This window comes from Euprymna scolopes, chromosome 15 (genome assembly GCF_053919585.1).
Source record: "Euprymna scolopes isolate OS-2025 chromosome 15, ASM5391958v1, whole genome shotgun sequence".
NCBI lineage: Eukaryota > Metazoa > Mollusca > Cephalopoda > Sepiida > Sepiolidae > Euprymna > Euprymna scolopes.
The window spans coordinates 105555687-105576393 of record NC_136496.1 but is presented as its reverse complement, the minus strand read 5'-3'; the positions used below and the strand labels follow the sequence as shown (position 1 = coordinate 105576393).

The 20707-nt window shown below is 31.3% G+C and overlaps 1 non-coding gene across 1 annotated transcript; it reads left to right on the top strand.

Annotated features, from left to right (window-relative positions):
* The first annotated feature begins 13750 nt into the window (after positions 1 to 13750).
* Trnar-acg (transfer RNA arginine (anticodon ACG)) lies at positions 13751 to 13823 on the top strand. Its single transcript has one exon. It is a non-coding gene; the product is annotated as a tRNA-Arg (tRNA).
* Positions 13824 to 20707: the final 6884 nt, after the last annotated feature.

The window sequence follows — 20707 nt, the reverse complement described above, 5'->3', positions numbered from 1 at the left end:
AAATAGACTTTCCTCTATTTCCACGGGGCACTCTTCACCACCAAGAACTTGTGGATGCTCCATAGAAAGTTCTCTGAGAAACATCCGCCAATCAGCTATGGTGTGGTCGGATTGAAAGTGATATTCTTTACGAATGTCCTTGTATCTGGCCATTTCATATGACCACATATATATGAAAAGAATAATATCTATGAGGTCAATTTTAGCCTCCGAGAAAAAAACTACCATTCCGGACGGAATGTCTCTTTCCACAAGACCGGCATCACCAGCGGAATCAGTCCCTGCCAGTACTTGTGCTTTCAAAAATCTTTTGGCGTCCACATTCACAAGACTCCGCAGCCGACAACAATCTATCCGCCTGTAAAAATTCAATAGTCTTACGGGGGTTTGAAGTGAATTGCATTGGTTTAATGAATTGATAGGTACGAGTTATCAACCCCTGTTCAACTGACACGCGCCCTCTATCGACCGTTTGTGAAACTAAAATACACACATGCACCTCGTAGCACTGTCGTATTATGTTAATAATAAAGTTGCAATAAACAGAAAATAAAGAAAAAGTTGATAAGTTTTGTTATACATCCGATAGAGAAATTGTTGTTTTGCTACTATAAATTAAAAAAATTAAAGATTTTCTTTAAAGTATGAATAAAAGTATATAATTTAAAGTGATAAAAGTATATAATTTAAAGTGATAAAAGTATATAATTTAAAGTGATAAAAGTATAGGTGGCTCTCTCTACCGTGCTAGACAACTACTAACACCCGAAAGTATCCCGTACCTCTATAAGGCCACCATTCGCCCATGTATGGAGTATTGCTGCCACATCTGGGCTTGTGCATCTGCTACTAGTCTCTCGCTCCTTGACAAGGTTCAAAAGAGAGTCGCAAACCTGATAGGCCCTGAACTGGCATCTAAGCTTCAGCCTCTGTCCCATCGACGAAATGTTCCATCCCTCTGCCTTTTCTACAAGTATTTTAGTGGTGAATGCTCTGACGAACTGCAATCACTTGTGTCCCCACGACGTGAGCACCCTCTACAAACCCGATAGGCTGCTAAATCCCACCCCACTCTGTAGAGATCCCTAGATGTAAAAGATCTTTTTACTCCAATAGTTTCTTCCCCAGAACCGCTAGACTCTAGAATTCCATTCCAGGTTCCTGATTCCCCAACAGTACTGACGTGCAGAAGTTCAAGTGTAACGTGAACCGACATCTTGCTGCCCAAATCCCTACATAGTACCCCAGTAGTTGTTGCCCCTGATAGTAGCCCCCTACACCAAAGTGGCAATTTGCCTTGTTTGGGGTGAAAATGTAATAATAAAAAAATATATATTATTTGCAAGCTTTACATTCTCTAACATGATTATTAAAGTCGCTAATATATTAAATTTCAACAGATCTCTCGGAGTCTCACTCTTCCGACATTGAACACGTGGTGTAGTGGAGCAAAAGGTATCAGTTTAATTTTAATGCATCAAAAACCAAGCGTCTATCTTTTCACTAGAAGCGCTCTGATCTCCACTTGATCCCAATTGATATGAATGGCTCTCGCTTCAAAGAAGATACCTGTTTTGATAAGCTTCTAGGTCTGGCCTTTACTCCAGATCTAAAATGGAAATCCTAGATGAAATTTGTTGCCAAAGTCGCCGGAAAAATGGTTTCGTCATTCTACTGTAAAAAAAGCATGTATTATATGGATATATTTTTGTAAACGTAAAACATAGACTTTTACAGTAATATATAAGTTTTAATTTTGCTGGCAGTTTAAAATCAATAAACATTTAGCGTTTTATTTTTACTGCTGGTAATGAAAATTTAGGTTTTTAACAAAACAAAACAAAACAAAACAAAAAACACACAATAAAAGGATTCGTTTTAAGCATCGGAAAATAAGCGCTAATTTTGCCGATTCCGATATCGATTCCGATTCTCCCAAAAGATCCGATTATCCGATTCCCGATTCCAATTCTGATTAATCATTTCAGCTCCAGCTTATACATAAGGTGTAGCGGAAATGCTTATTTAACGCTTTCTTTATTGTCTCCATTTCGACCCTCTCTTGGCAAGGACTGCATTGGTTTGCATTGGTTTGCATTTTTTATTTGAAAACGTTTGGACGAATTTCATTAAGCAGAATAAGAACGCCTATCATGATACTTCATGTTAACCAGTAATTCTACTATCTCCGTTGCAATTAAACTGAACGGCTCTCGTCTTGAGGACACTCCATGTTTAGACAAGCTTGTGGTCTGACCATCAATCCTGAACTGAAATGGAACGCATACATCAAATCCGTTGCCACGTCGTAGGAAAAATGGTTCGATTATTCTCCTGCTCCAGTAAATATCTCACTGCCGACCGATACAATCTTCTATTTGTATAAGAACCAAGTTCGTCCTAGGATGGAATACTGTTGTCACATATGGGCAGTAGCTGCCTTGACAGAATTCAAAACCAATTGCGTAATCTAGTAGGGGTTGCCCTTTTCTCTTCTCTGCAACCTCTTTCCCAGACATTGCGAGCTTGTCTCTGCTCTATCATGATTTAAATGGAAAGCGTTCGACTGAGCTCCAATCTTTGGTCCCCCATTGTCAATCATTCACAAAATAACACCCGTCTCGCCAAAACCACTATCAACTATCTTATTGAACCGTCCTCTTAAATAATCTAATTATAACAAATTTCCACTATTAACGATTATTATACTATTGTCCCAGTGACCACACACACACACACACACACACACACACACACACACACACACACACACACACACACACATATATATATATATGCTCGAGTGGCTTCTGTGTAAAACATCTCCAGCTGAAATTCCATGGCGTTCAAAATATTCATAGAGCACTAAGCTATATCTAAATTTTCCGAAGTATTGAATTTAGCGCGAATCATCATAATGCAGGTCATTCTCTTTTAATATCGATTTGTTCTAGTCTTTAGCCACCCCCTCCCCAATAGAACAACTATTTGTTGCACTTTAGTGCTATGAAATACTTTAAATAGTTTTGAAATGAAAAAGTATAAAACATCATCAAATTTCTCGTCCCACATCTCTCTCTCTCTTTCTATATATATATATATATATATATATATATATATATATATCGGTAATTATCGATTATTGGGGGCGCTGGAGTTACGGAGGATACATTACTGCATATGAATATCAGAAATGATTTTTTCTATTTTATTTTATTTAAAAGAAAACAAAAAACTCTGTAAAACTAAATGGAAGATTTTTCACAACGAAATCGAAATGAACAAAACTAACAGGTATCGAATCATTAAAGCCAAAATCAATAAAGATGTGCGCGGATCGATAATCTCTACATAAAAAAATCAATAAGCTGTGAGTGAGACTAAAACTAGAGCGGAATACAAAAAACAAAAAACAAAAAAACAAACAAACAAAAACAAACAAACAAAAAACAAAAAAAAACATGGAAAATAGAAAGCTTCGGCAATTTTTGTTAAACTGCAGTTTGCTAAAAGAAGATATTTTGTTCAAGGGAGGTAATCGCTTCCTCTTATGCTTGGACTTTATGTGTATGCGTGTATTTGGTTGCCCGCTCTGACCGATGAATGGTAGTTCTACCAGCGCTACTAATGTGTCCTCATATCCATGTACAGCCCAATTCATGATCCCACACTATTTGTAAGAAACATAACAAGCGAGGACACAACAGTTCCCTGCTTTCTTTGTGCCAGCTCCTTCGATTTCTAGAGGTCTCCATCGATTCGTTGTTTAATACCTCACTGTAATAAAACCTCCTATTTAAATAGCTTCTCTCCAAAGACTACAAGGTTGTGGAACTCTCTTTTTGCTCATTGTTTCCTTCTACTTACAGCCTTGGTCTTTTCAAGACTAAGGTCAATAGGCATCTCTTGTCATTGGAATAATCAGCTTCCGTTCTTATTAGCTCCTTATATCAAGTGTCTTCATGACTTGTCTCGAGCGATTTCCATAAAAAAGATCCACATCAGTAACGAATTATTTTCGATTAAACTTTAGCCAAACAAACGGTTTGGCGTGGTGACTCTTTAGCGAACTACTTAAATCCCTTTGTTTCCTTTCATACTTTCACTGTATTTAGTATAATTGCTATACGGCGTTGTCCAGCGCATGGACAACAAAACAGAAGAGTTAACGTATATTAAAAATATTCCTCTTAAAGGGCTCTCTCTACCCCTCTCTATCTCCCTCTATATGACTATCGCTTTTCTCCCTCTTACTCTTCCCTTTCTCTCCGTCTCCACTTCACCTACACCCACCTCTTCCAAAGTCAAAATGCATCTCCGGTCGCGAACAGAACAGACATAATACTTTGATTCTAGTCCTGAAGATAAGAAAGTGTATTCTGCGTCAAGTTTCGCAGCAAAGATCGATTGGAATGAATTATGTTTTGTTATTTAAAAAATATCTTTATAAAACTTAATCATTACAGACAATGGATCACACTGCATAAAGCTTAAGAGGGATAAATTCCAACATACTATATGAAATTTAATCATACCAGAAACATGAACATACTATATACAGTTTAACGTGACAAGCTTCAAACGTACCTTATATAATTTAATCATAAAAGACCAATGATATCCTACATACAGTTTAAACGTGACAAACTCCAAACATACCTTATAAAATTTAATAATAACAGACCGATGAAAATACTATATACAGCTGAAGCGTGACGGTTTTCAACATACTATATAAAATTTAATCATAGCAGAACAATAGAAAATCCTATATACAGCTTAAGCGTGACAACTTCAAACACACTATAAAAATGAATCATAGCAGAACAATGAAAACCTTATATACAGTTTAAACGTGACGAACTCAAGCATACCATATAAAATCTAATCATAACAGACCAATGAAAATCCTATATACAGCTTAAACCTGACAACTTCCAACATACTATATAAAATTTAATCATAGCAGAACAATGAAAATTCGGTACACAGTTTAAACGTGACAAACACCCAACATACTATATAAACTTTTATCATAACATACCAATGAAAATCCTATATACAGCTTACACCTGACAAACCCGCTACATACTAAATGAAAGTTAATTATAACTGACCAATGAAATCCTATATATAACGTAAACGTGACAAACTGCAAACAGACCATATAAAATTCAATCATAACAGACTAATGGAAATCCTATATACAGTTTAAATGTGACAAACCCCGAGCATACCATATACAATTTAATCATAACAGACTAAGGAAAATACTATATACAGCTTAAACGTGATACACTCCAAACATACCAAATAACATTTACACAGCACAGACTAATGATAATCCTATATACAGCTTAAACGTAACAAACTCCAAACATACTCAATAAAATTTTATCACACCAAACCAATGAAAATCCTTTATACAGTTTAACCGTAACAATCCGCAAACATACCATATAACATTTAATCATAAAAGACCAATGAAAATCATATATACAGTATAAGCGTGATAAAATCGAAACATACCTTATAAAATGTAATCATAACAAACCAATGAAAATCCTGTATACAGCTTAACCGTGACAAACTTCGAACACACTATATAAAATTTAATAATAACAGACCAATGAAAATACTATATGCAGTTTAAACGTAACAAAATCAGACATACCATATACAATTTAATCATAAAAGACAAATGGAAATCCTATGTACAGTTTAAACGTGATACACTCCAAACACGCTTTAATAAATTTAATCATAACAGACAAACGGAAATCCTTTATGGGCTTTAAACGTGTAAAACTCCAAACATACCTTATAAAATTTAATCACAACAGACCAATGAAAATACTATATACAGATTAAACGTGACAAACTGCAAACATACCATAAAAAATTATTCGTAACAGATCATTGAAAATCCTATATACAGCCTAAACTTGAGAGCTTCCTATTAACTATATAAAATTTAATTATAGCTGAACAATGAAAATCCTATATATTGCTTAAGCGGTACAACTTCCTACATACTTTCTAAAATTTAATCATAGCGGGCAAATGATTATTCTATATACAATTTGAACGTGGCGAACTCCTAACTTATCATACAAAATTTAATCATAACAGACAAATGGAAATCCTTTATACAGCTTAAACGTGGCAACTTCCAACATACTATATAAAAATTAATCGTAGCAGTACAATTAAAATCCTATATATACAGCGTATGCGTGAAAACTTCCAACATACCATATAAAGGTTAATCATGACAGACTAAAGAAAATCCTATATACAGCTTAAACGTGCCAACTTCAAGCATAGCATATAATATTTAATCATAACAGACCAATGAAAATCCTATATACAGTTTAAACATGACAATCTGCAGACATACCTCCTAAAATTTAATCATAACAGACCAATGAAAATCCTATATATAGCTTAAGCGTGACGGCTTTCAACATACGATATAATATTTAATTATAGCAGACCAATGAAAATGCTATATACAGTTTAAACGTGACAAACTGCAGACATACCTTCTAAAATATAATCATAACAGACCAATGAAAATCCTATATATAGCTTAAGCGTGACAACTTCCAACATAATATAATAAAATTTAACTATAGCAATACAATGAAAATCCTATATACAGTTTAAACTTGACAAACCCCAAAATACCTTATAAAATTTAATCATAACAGACTACTGATATTACTTGATACAGATTAAGCGTTACAACTTCCAACATACTATAAAACTTTAATCATTGCAGAACAATGAAAACCATATATACAGCTTAAGCGTTACAACTCCAAACATACCATATAAAATTTTATCATAATAGACACATTAAAATCCTATATACAGCTTAAACGTGTCAAATTCCAAGCGTATCATATAAAATTTAATCATAACAGATCAGGGAAAATACTATAAAAAGACAAACTCCAAACATACCGTACAAAATTTAATCATACAAGATCAATGAAAATCCTATATACAGCTTAAGCGCGAAAACTTAAAACATAATGTATAAAATTTAATCTAAGCAGACCAATGAAAATCCTATATACATTTTGAACGTGACAAACTCTAAACATACCATATTAAATTTAATCATAACTTACCAATGCTATGCTATATACAGTTAAAACGTGGCAAACTCCAATAATACCATATAAAATTTAATCATAACAGACCAATGAAAATCCTGTATATAGCTTAAGCGCGACAAACTCCAAACATACCTTATAAAATTTAATCATAGACCAATGAACATCCTATATACAGCTTAAGCGCGACAGACTCCAAACATACTACATAAAATTTTATCATAACAGACCGATGAAAATCCTATATACAGTTTAAACGTTACAAACTCCAAACATACCAGATAAAATTTAATCATAACAGACCAATGAAAATCCTATACACGGCTTAAACGTGAAAAAATTTAAACACACGATATAAAATATCATCATAACAGACCAATGAAAATCTTATATATAGTTTAAACGTGCCAAACTCCTAACATACCATATAAAATTTAATCATAACAGACCAATGAAAATCCTATATACAACTTAAGCGTGACAACTTTCAACATACTATATGATATTTAATCATAGCAGAACAATTAAAATCTAATATTCGGCTATAGAATTACAAACTTCTTACATATTATATAACATGTAAACGTAACAGACCAATGAAAATCCTATATACAGCGTTAGTGTGATAAACCCTAAATACACTATATAAAATTTAATCATAACAGACGAATGAAAATCCTATAAACAGCTATAGCGTGGCAAGCTACAACCACACTATATAAAATTTAGGCATAACAGACATAAGAACCTGCTATATTAAACTGAAACGTGACAGACAAAAATTGTGTATAAGACAGGCTAAAAAACTTCTACATCAAACAGACGTGACTCAAAATAATGACACATATAACTTAAGTGTGGTGCCCCCCCCTTCATGAAACATTAAACTTAAGCATGACGACAGTTGAAGATGCTATTTAACACGAGATAAGTCTATTCAGTTTTGCATGTTTCAGCGATGCGAATACTATTTCAAACTCTTGTTAGAGATGACCAACGGACAAAGCCTCTCCTATAAATGCGATGACATATGTTAAAAAACAAAACAAAAATCGTCTTCAGCCAAGAAAAACATTAGCGAATGAACCTGTGAGGGATATTAGTTGTACACACAGTTACAATCTGAGAAACGCTCAGCAAATATTTGCTCGGATGAGGGGTTTTGTCTCGCCGTTATTTCCAGCCGTTTTTATCCCGTCCCTTTTTGCTCGTAACTTAATCGATTGTTTGTACTCTTCGAAAAAAAGTAATTTTGATTTGAAATCTTTCTCATGCGCGTATTTCCTTTTCACGCTTAAAGCAAAGATATTTGCCTGACGCTAGACTTGTGGACAAAATCAACCGATTAAGAATAAAATTACGAATAAATCCCACCCAGATTAAACGGTGTGAATCTTAAGCAAGAACCAACGTAACACGCATGTGAACCAATTAAAAATTGAAAATAAACTAAGATGAATGTTCAAAATGTTTAACGATTCTTTTCAATTTTGACCCATTTTTGACACTTTAACAACAATTTTAACCGGGTAAAGACTAATACAAGTACGGCCTGTAAAAAATCCAATTATTTGTGGGTATCCACAGTCTGTCAAAGATTGAAGGAGCTCCTTTTATACCTCGATTAAATTTGTTTTTTTGACCTTGTCTAATGTTATAGTGTTTATTAAATTCCTCGACGTCTTAAGCGGCTCGGTGTTCATACTAATGTACACAAGCGATCCGTCCATCACTATTGATTTTGCGATCAATTTCCTGGCAAAGAAAAACACTTGCCGTGCGCGTCAAAAGTGTTTCTTCACACGGTGGCAAGTAGGTAAACTGACAAAGATGTCGACAAAGAAACTCTCAGTGCTGACACCATGAGATCCGTACTACACAAGTGCTACATTAAGACCAGATACCCTGATTCCTTGGCTCCTAATTATTTAAGCCCGAGGAAACATTTCGTTTAAAAGCATCCACAAGCTTCTAGGACTGACATTTACAAAATTTGAAAGATTTACAGCAAATCCTTTGCCAAGGTTGCTGGAAAAAATGTTGTCAGGATGATACACTGACAATAAAACACTAATCCGAAAGAAGGAGGTAATGCATGGGGGCATGGTATCATGACAAACGAACAAATACTACATTGCCCCCCAAAGGGGAAGTACTGTCTGAGAGGACGATTTCATTACAACTTAACAGATACTACGTTATTTCTTGCATTGAAAAATTATACAATAATACATCAATAAAAGGGATAGTATATTTTCGACTTCAGACAGACAGATACCAAATCTTAATTAGCAATAAAAGTGCAATTATCCATATGAATAAAACAGTAGCTATCTGTATGTCTGTCTGTGTGAAAATATTTAACTGATAAACTCTTAAACTACTGGTCACATAACTCTAAGATTTATAGGAAATCGTAATCATACACTAAGGATCATTTATAACGAGGAAAATCTGTGTTTTAGATGGAAGAATAACGCGTACAGAAATATGACAACAAGTTGAAATGTAAATATGTTCATTTCAACTAGCCGATATTTCTATTAGCTTGCGCATGCGTAAACTAACCATAGCTAAAAGTGGTTTAATTTTATAATGTTTTCATCTATTTGTCGATTTAGCTGAAACGGTAGGGAATATGGCTAGGACGCTAAATATATTGGTTTCGATTCTAGCTGATGACACCGAAGACGTTTCTTAACAACAACTTTTGAAATCAGTAACACACACATACAAACACATATATTAAAAACAAATAATTTGAGGGTAAACAGTTACATATGGTCGCTACAAATAGCCATCTGTTTCAGTCAATGAGACTTCCTCAGGGGCCCTAGAACCTCTCGACGCCACATAGAAAAATGGGGAAAAATGAAAGAAATTGAAAAAAAGAAAAAAAAAAAGGGGGGAAAAAGAGACCATATGTAACTGTTTAGCTTCAAATAAAATAAAAAAAAATTTGCTCTTTTTATTGAACACTATCTAACAACCTCGTTGTTTTCATTAGTCCCGACTTTTGAACACCTTAAAACTAACTCTCTCTCTCTATATATATGTATATTTGTTTATTTATTTCTTTTTAAAACAGTAATCTACGTACATGCATGTTTCGGGGTCCTACCCCTCGTCAGCGTAGCTTGACTGTTATTAGGACTCGAACCCTGGACCTTATGTATTTCAGTCCAGCGTCTTATCCATTACGCTATGATAACGATTTACTGTTTAATTTTTTCGTTTATATATATTTACGTAGTTTTTGTTGATTTTTAAGATCAGCGTCTTGAAGATCGGATGTTTTTATTTGTTTTGTTTTTTTAGAAACTGCCCAATTTTTTTTTTTTTGACGTAAACAAATAATTTTAATATCGTTTAAAAAATCAACAACAAAAACTACGTAAATATATATAAACGATAAAAACTAAACAGTAAATCGTCTATGTTATCATAGCGCAATGGATAAGACGCTGGACTGGAATACATAAGGTCCAGAGTTCGAGTCCTAATAACAGTCAAGGTACGCTGTTGAGGGGGTATGGCCCCGACACATGCATGTACGTAGATTACTGTTTTAAAAATAAAAATATTATTTGTTTACGTCCAAAATAAAAAATGGGCAGTTTCTAAAAATACCCCAAAAAACAAAAACATCTGATCTTCAAGGTGAAGACGCTAATCTTAATATCGTTTAAAAAATCAACAACAAAAACTAACTATATATACCAGCTTTACCCTGCCACGCATTGCTGTGGCTCAAATTGGCGCAATGGTAAAGTTCCAAAATGAGAAAATGCATGTTTCTTATAGGTTTAATTTCGTATGAGTACACAGTTTTTGTTGTTCCTTTTTCTTAGCTGATATAATGTTCTGGTTTGTTGACTCTTGAACACGTAACATAAATTGTTCATGTGAAAAAACAGTCAGTGTGTAGCTGTAAGCCATGCAATTGTAAAGATTGTTCCATGAGTTTTGTTGATGGTTGTTGCAAACGACAATAAAATAACGGAACTCTTTAAACTCTCTTCTCTTCTCTCTCATATTGGGGCATGCCTTCACAGCACTTCTGCAGCAGCTACGATCTTTATCCTACTGAGTCGATGCGACATCCCTATAGCGTATGACAGGTCTTTCACATCATAAGTATAGGATGGATGATTGTCGATAAATTAAATTAATTTTATTTGGAGAATTGAAACTTATGGGATAATACGTCTTATGTGAGGTGACTAGTCATTACAGAGATATGTGTGAGAAACAGAAAGATTAGTTCAATAAATATAATAGTTGTCTCCGCAAATACATGGAAATTTATTCTATGCACTTATAGGTTTGTAATATTTAGGTTATTCGGACTACTATTCTAATCTTAAATGTTATTTTCACATGGCCGATGAAAGCTCCGACCTTCTTTGGGGGCTTCTGTCCAACACAGGAATCTTTTTGTTGATCTGAGGAATCTGCACAGAATTTTGAACCGAAGCCTTTATTTAATAAACGGGGGTAACATGTTCTCGTTCATGATCAGGTAGAAGCCATATAACCTTTTCAGATATATTCTTAGTATTATCTACACTGAGAATTGAAACTTCAACTACAGGCGTTACATTTAGAACTGAATTTTTGACTAAGTAGTTTATCCGTTACGCCATGCTTCCTGGCAGAATAATCATCTAAAAAACCTATACAATATAATTTAGCACAGCCTCCATTCATTGTTATACCCAGGCAGATTACTATTTTCTGAGATGTCAAATAAACTTCATCATATTGCCGTATTCCCTTAAAAGCTGAACAGATGGCTGGTTTGATGGGTGGTCATCCGGTGCGCCGCTTGCCACCATGAAAAAAAAAAGAAGTGGGCGGAGAGAAAATGCTTTCGAAAACGTCTGAGCTGAAACTGTTCTGTTGCGACCTTCTTTCTATGTTTATAGTTCTTTTTTTTTACTTTATTATTATATTCCTTTCTATCCTGTCGGGCGCTGTTTGATATTTCTTACAAATTGGCACGGTTAGCTTTTTCGTGTTAAACTCACTTAAATAAGGTCAAAGACTAAAAAAGAGAAAAAAGAATACGGAAAATTTTTGGCCGATTTTACTTCCTCTTTTTTAACGTTCATATATATAATTTATATTTATGGAACCATTATGTCAGAGTTTTTGAGAATAGCTCGCGTTACTCTAAAATTAACAGATTTTATACCACCAGTGTCCAGCTTAGTAATAAGGATGATAAAACAAGGTGGGGATAAAAATAAAATATTTAAACAGTTAAATAAAGCATTTGTTCGTTATCCTGATGCTTTTGAATCGTTTAAGATAAACCAGACTATATTAATAAAGGAAATCCAAAATTATGTTAGCAATGTATAAAATGTATTTATAATTACATATCATAAATTAAAAAAAAAAAAAAAAAAAATGTATATATGTAAAAATAAAATATTTTTAACCTTTATATATCTAATTTTAAATAAATAAGAATGTAAATATAAAAAACTACTAATTATAGTGATAAGTAGTTAAATGGATTAATCCAAAGCTTATAAATACAAGACTGAAAAATTAAATGCATCCATTTTAAATGTGGAAATTGATGAATCGCACATGTAAGAAATTCATTTTTATACTATGAAAAGGTTAGTAATTGCAATTAAGAATAGGAAATTGGATAAAAAATTTTTTGTAACATGTCTTCTTCCTAAGATTAAGGGTGGTGGTGTTTGATCAACACTGCTGGGGAGCCATGAAGTAATATACTGTTTTGTTTTTAAATCCCCGAAACAGTGTTTCATGGTAAACAACTGATGATCCCTTGAAAAATAAAAAAGATAAAAAAAATTGGTATTATAGTAAATTCGAGAGAGTTTATGCAGTGATTGCAGGTGATTAAATGACTTACTGACTAAGTGTTTTTTTTTTTTTTTTTTTTTTTAACGAATGATAAAAAGTAATTTTTTGTGTAGTTTCAAATGTTAAAAAAACTTCAAAGACTATATATATATATATATATATATATATATATATATATATATATTAGAAATGGGAAGATTAATCGGAATCAAGAATCAGAAAATCAGAACTTTGGGGGTATCGAAAATTGATGTTACGTTTGTAATTTACATATTATTTATTTACTGCGATTCATATTATATAACCTAAATTTAGTAGCTTACTTACATTATAATATAATTGTGAAAGTTTCATTTTGTGGTTTTTATGCGTCAGTTTTTTAAGAGTATAAAAACGTTTTACATTAAGTATAGTTCAATTTTAATCAAAAATTAAAAAAAATTTAAATCTTAAATCTTGAAATTGCTATATATTTTTTAGAATATTCTCTTTCCTTCACTCTCCAAAGTTTCGATTATCTATAATATTAATAAAATTCCAAATGTTTATTTATTTATGTGTGTGTATATATACCAATCGTTTCCCTGAAACGTGTGAGTCCCTAGATTGTCCTTATCTATATATGGTTCGTAATGAAAAACACTGAGTCACACAAAAAAGCCCGAAATAAGGGCTTTTCGGCCGTTTTGTACAATTGTCAAAAAAAGTTATCTGCCCATGTCAACGGAATTTAGCACTGTCTGTATACAGTCGCAGTAACTTCTTTTGGCATGTAGACAGGACTTGTGGCGCAATGGATAACGCGTATGACTACGGATCAGAAGATTCCAGGTTCGAATCCTGGCAAGTTCGCAATAATTTTAACCATCATTTTATCCAACGTTAACTCATCCTTACCCTTAATTAGGGCATTTTTGTTTTTTCAGTGATTTTGTTTTGTGCATATTGGAATTTCCCATACCCCGAGTTCACAAGGTAAGCGTTGATGGTAAGACGATGTTGAGTGTACTTGATGTTGAATGTACTCGATTTTGTGTTTGAATCAGCGTTGTGTGTGCCGACGCAGCTCAGCCACTAGTTACTAATAATTCCAGAATGTTTTAACCATAAATTTCAATCGCCATGGTTAAAACTAAGGAACACAGCGAAGACGTCAGGAAGCTTGTTGTAGCATGCCATACCAATGGGGAGGGCTATGATAAGATTTCAAAGAAGCTAAACCTTCCCAAATCCACTGTTAGAGCCATAATAAACAAGTTCAAATCGCAAGGCCACATTATGAGTTTAGAGGGTAGAGGGAGAAAAAGGATTATTTCCCCAAGAGATGAACGGAAAATTGTTCGACAAGTAAAACAAAACCCAAGGATCTCTGTTGGGGAGATTGTTGATGAACAGAGCACCTCTGGAGTGAATGTATCTCGACATACAGTTGGTAGAGTTTTGAAGAGAGCTGGTTTAAAAGCATGTCGTCCGAGAAAGACTCCCTTATTGAAGCCTATGCACCTGAAAGCAAGGCTAGCCTTTGCAAAACGTCATATTGATAAAGATGTTGCATTCTGGAAACGTGTTCTATGGACTGACGAAACGAAAATAGAGTTATTTGGCCATAATAAAGTGTCTTATATTTACAGAAAATCTGGCGAAGCTTTCCTGCCTAAGAACACCATACTCACAGTGAAGCACGGTGGAGGCAGTTTGATGTTTTGGGGATCCTTTGCTGCCTCTGGACCAGGGCGACTTGTTAAGGTCACAGGTAGCATAAAAAAGGAAGATTATGTTAAAATATTGGATGAAAACCTGAAAGACTCTGCTAAAGAGCTCTCACTTGGTCGTCGTTGGTGGTTCATGCAAGATAATGACCCAAAGCATTCGGCTAAACTGACTAAGAAATGGCTTGAGGACAATCATATTAATGTTTTGGAGTGGCCATCACAAAGCCCAGACCTTAATCCAATTGAAAATTTATGGAGAACATTAAAATTGAGGGTAATGCAAAGGAAGCCTAAGAATCTTATTCAATTGGAGGATTATTGTCAGGAAGAGTGGGCTAAAATTACTACTGAAGAGTGCAACAACTTGGTTGTAAACTATGAAAAGCGACTGAGGAAGGTAATCAAGGCCAAAGGCTATACAATTGATTATTAAATAAATCGTGCCAATAATTTTGAACAAGGGTTTTTTGCAATTATGTTTGTTATTCCTTTGTTATTTATTTTTTCTAAAATCCGATTGCTGCATCGGAAAGGCCAGTTAAAAATACATAATATACTTTGTTATTTTCTTTAATTTAATCCCTTTTTTAGAATTTATTAGACAAAATTTAACTTTTATTTTACCGTGCCAATAAATATGATCATCATTATATATATATATATATATATATATATATATATATATATATATATATATATATATATATATATATATATATATATTATTCCTAAATATTATTAGTTTTTTGTGTTTGTTGTTGTTCGTCTTCTTAGTATTAGTTTACTAGCATTTCAGCCCGGCGTTGCCCGGGTGTTTGGAGGTGTATGTTGAGCAAAAATAAAAAAAAGCGGTCAATTTTTTTAAAATTTGACCCTCATTATGATCCCTTACGATTTATTATTTTGGGCTCAAATAAAATTATTAAGTTAGATACATGTCCAAAGAACCTATATCTAAAATTTCGAGTGTTTAGACCCAAAATTGTCGAAGTAGTTTGGTAGAGTTCTCAAAGGTCAAATCGTTGAACTCTGACTCCTTAACAGCCAAATTTCTTGCTGAAACCCGATCACATCGATTTTCTCAAATGTCAGTACTCTATATATTAAATTTCGAGTCCGTAGACTAAAAATTGACAGAGTTATTGCGTAGGGTAATGTACACAGACACACAGGCAGACAGACACGTTCACTTTTATAGATATATGAGCATGGGTGCCTGGCGTTGCCCGGGTATTTGGAGGTGTATGCTGAGCAAAAAAAAAAAAGCGGTAAATATTTTTAAACTTTGACCCCTATTATGACACCTTAACATTTATTGTTTTGAGCTCAACTCAAGTTATTAAGTCAGACCCATGTCCAAGGAACCTATATCTAAAATTTCAAGTGTGTAGACCCCAAATTGTCGGAGGAGTTTGGTAGAGTTCTCAAAGGTCAAATCGTTGAACTTTGACCCCCTAATCGCCAAATTTCTGGCCGAAACCCGATCACATCGATTTTTCCAAATCTCAGTACCCTGTATATCAAATCTAGAGTCTGTAGACTAAAAGTTGACAGAGTTATTGCGTAGGGAAATGTCCACAGACACACACAGAGACAGACAGACAGACAGACTCATTCACTTTTATAGATATATAGATATATAGATAGATAGATTAAACAAAAATATATACGTATACATAAATATATATGGAAACAATTTTGTGTTTACTGTAAACTTTTTACGCAAATATTATGCAATTATAAATCATGTAGAATATCTGCATGAATATAATTACACGCAATAGTTGACTAAAGATGATCATCCCATAAGAAAACCGAAAAAACTAATAGGGAATTAATTAAAATGAATGTTTAAAAGAATATGCAAATTGGCTAGATCTTTTGCTAGTGAATGCAATTCAACAACCCATATATAAGAAAATTGTATTTTCTTTTTAAATAAATAGAAAATAGAGATTTAATATGAATATGAACGCACACAAAAGAAAAACGGATTTATAGGAGTATAGATAGATAGATTATTATTATTATTATTATTATTATTATTATTATTATTACTATTAAATCTCAGTTTTATTCCAATATTTATAGGAGTATAGATTATGACGATAGTAAATTTTATTAATATTTTAATTTTTTTATATTCGTTTTCATCACCATTAAATTGAATTAGAATTTTAAATCTTCAATCAAAATAATACGCTTTAAATTGAATCTAAATTGACTAACGGGTTGATTTCATCGTTGATCTATATATTTTAAGCTAGAAGTTTGTATCTAGAAATGTCTATTTTATCGTCGATCTATATATTTTAAGCTAGAAGTTTGTATCTAGAAATGTCTGTTTTATCGTCGATCTATATATTTTAAGCTAGAAGTTTGTATCTAGAAATGTCTGTTTTATCGTCGATCTATATATTTTAAGCTAGAAGTTTGTATCTAGAAATGTCTGTTTTATCGTCGATCTATATATTTTAAGCTAGAAGTTTGTATCTAGAAATGTCTGTTTTATCGTCGATCTATATATTTTAAGCTAGAAGTTTGTATCTAGAAATGTCTGTTTTATCGTCGATCTATATATTTTAAGCTAGAAGTTTGTATCTAGAAATGTCTGTTTTATCGTCGATCTATATATTTTAAGCTAGAAGTTTGTATCTAGAAATGTCTGTTTTACTTCCGGTCTGTTCACCGCTTACACTTAAACATATTTTCAGATATGTTTGTGTTTTTCTTGTGTCTTTTGTTGTGTCTTTTTTTCTAATTTTTTATTGATACAAAATCTAAATGTTTTTATCAAAGTAATTTTTAAATTTTATAGTTTTGTGATTTTTCTACAAATAGTTTTATTTTATTTTTATTATCAATGTTTTCATTATTAATGTTATTATTAATGATATGATAATGTATATATATTTTATTATTATTTCTACTAATAGTTTTATTTTATTTTTATTATCAATGTTTTTTATTATTAATGTTATTATTAATGATATGATAATGTATATATATTTTATTATTATTTGTACTAATAGTTTTATTTTATTTTTATTATCAATGTTTTTTATTATTAATGTTATTATTAATGATATGATAATGTATATATATTTTATTATTATTTGTACTAATAGTTTTATTTTATTTTTATTATCAATGTTTTTTATTATTAATGTTATTATTAATGATATGATAATGTATATATATTTTATTATTATTTCTACTAATAGTTTTATTTTATTTTTATTATCAATGTTTTTTATTATTAATGTTATTATTAATGATATGATAATGTATATATATTTTATTATTATTTGTACTAATAGTTTTATTTTATTTTTATTATCAATGTTTTTATTATTAATGTTATTATTAATGATATGATAATGTATATATATTTTATTATTATTTGTACTAATAGTTTTATTTTATTTTTATTATCAATGTTTTTTATTATTAATGTTATTATTAATGATATGATAATGTATATATATTTTATTATTATTTGTACTAATAGTTTTATTTTATTTTTATTATCAATGGTTTTATTATTAATATTATTATTAATGATATGATAATGTATATATATTTCATTATTATTTCTACTAATAGTTTTATTTTATTTTTATTATCAATGGTTTTATTATTAATGTTATTATTAATGATATGATAATGTATATATATTTTATTATTATTTCTACTAATAGTTTTATTTTATTTTTATTATCAATGTTTTTATTATTAATGTTATTATTAATGATATGATAATGTATATATATTTTATTATTATTTGTACTAATAGTTTTATTTTATTTTTATTATCAATGGTTTTATTATTAATGTTATTATTAATGATATGATAATGTATATATATTTTATTATTATTTGTACTAATAGTTTTATTTTATTTTTATTATCAATGTTTTTATTATTAATGTTATTATTAATGATATGATAATGTATATATATTTTATTATTATTTGTACTAATAGTTTTATTTTATTTTTATTATCAATGGTTTTATTATTAATGTTATTATTAATGATATGATAATGTATATATATTTCATTATTATTTCTACTAATAGTTTTATTTTATTTTTATTATCAATGTTTTTATTATTAATGTTATTATTAATGATATGATAATGTATATATATTTTATTATTATTTCTACTAATAGTTTTATTTTATTTTTATTATCAATGTTTTTTATTATTAATGTTATTATTAATGATATGATAATGTATATATATTTTATTATTATTTGTACTAATAGTTTTATTTTATTTTTATTATCAATGTTTTTATTATTAATGTTATTATTAATGATATGATAATGTATATATATTTTATTATTATTTGTACTAATAGTTTTATTTTATTTTTATTATCAATGTTTTTATTATTAATGTTATTATTAATGATATGATAATGTATATATATTTCATTATTATTTCTACTAATAGTTTTATTTTATTTTTATTATCAATGGTTTTATTATTAATGTTATTATTAATGATATGATAATGTATATATATTTCATTATTATTTCTACTAATAGTTTTATTTTATTTTTATTATCAATGGTTTTATTATTAATGTTATTATTAATGATATGATAATGTATATATATTTCATTATTATTTCTACTATGTTCCCTATTCTGTCTCGTTTTCATTTTTCCTTTCCTCCATTCCTTTTATCTTCGTCAATATTCCTCTCTTTTTTTCTTTATCTTTTTCACATATATTAAATGCCATCATTTTTTTCTATTCTGAATGGTACATGATGTCACCCCCTGATAACATTTTTTGAAAATTCCTATGGCATTTTCATTACCAACTAAACTTTTCGGGTCTGGATCAAAGTGTAGTATCTGTTCTGCAAATGCTGCACTTAAGATACTTTTTACCAGTCAATGGAGGGGAAACTCTCTATACTGGGACAATTATTATTTTTGGTAACCAGAGTGCCCCCTTTTTGCCTACTTTTAGGGGAGCTGGTTTTTTACCCCACATTAAAAACAGCCTTGTGCCTAATTTGCTTTGGTGGGGAAGCAAACAAATACAATAAGCAGTATCGTCTGAAAACGTCTACACTTCCTTGTAACTAGCTGACCGATACATGCTCATGAATGTGTAGAGACAAAATGATGCACATGTAAAACAATTAAATAAAACATTATATATATATAGCCATCGAAATACAATCCTATTTCGTTGTATCACAACTCATCAGTGCCGCTTGACCAGCACTCCTCCAAAGCCGAGGATTGAACCCAGATTCATCGCGTTGATAGTCAGCGGTTCTACCGATCGACCCACTAGAGCGGTGCCCGCAAATAACCTCGCCAAATGTCTATTTTAAACAAACATTCATCCACCACTTTTATAGTGCTCAAACCGCTTATTTATAAACAAACAGCGAGCCTCGCATTTTTCAGCCAATTAAGTAGCGGGTGAGATTATTTACAAGTGCTCTATGCAAATAGGGCGGCTTAAAATATATTTGTAGTCATCGAAACACAGTCCTATTTTGTTGTATCACAACTCATCAGTGCCTCTCCCAAGTTGAGGATTGAACCCAGAGTACTAACGTTCTAAAATGCCGCGTACAATATAAATTAATCGAGTAAGAAAACACGTATACATAATTAATGACGATTAAAAACACACACTTTTATGAATTGTTCTAGAACCAGTTCGGTTAATGATAATGAATTCAGACGGATTCGGAATTACTTGGGCCTATAATTGCTAGAAATAAGGAAGTTAATTCGGAAGATGGAAATGGTCCAAAGAAGAACCGGTAGAGAGAAAATGTTTATTTTATACAATGAAATATGCCTAAAAAGAAGAATGCTTCCAATATATATATATATATATATATATATATATATATATATATATATATATATATATATATATATATATATATACTAGCATTTCAGCCCGGCGTTGCCCGGGTGTTTGGAGGTGTATGCTGAGCAAAAAAAAAAAAAGAGTAAATTTTTTTTAATTTGACCCCT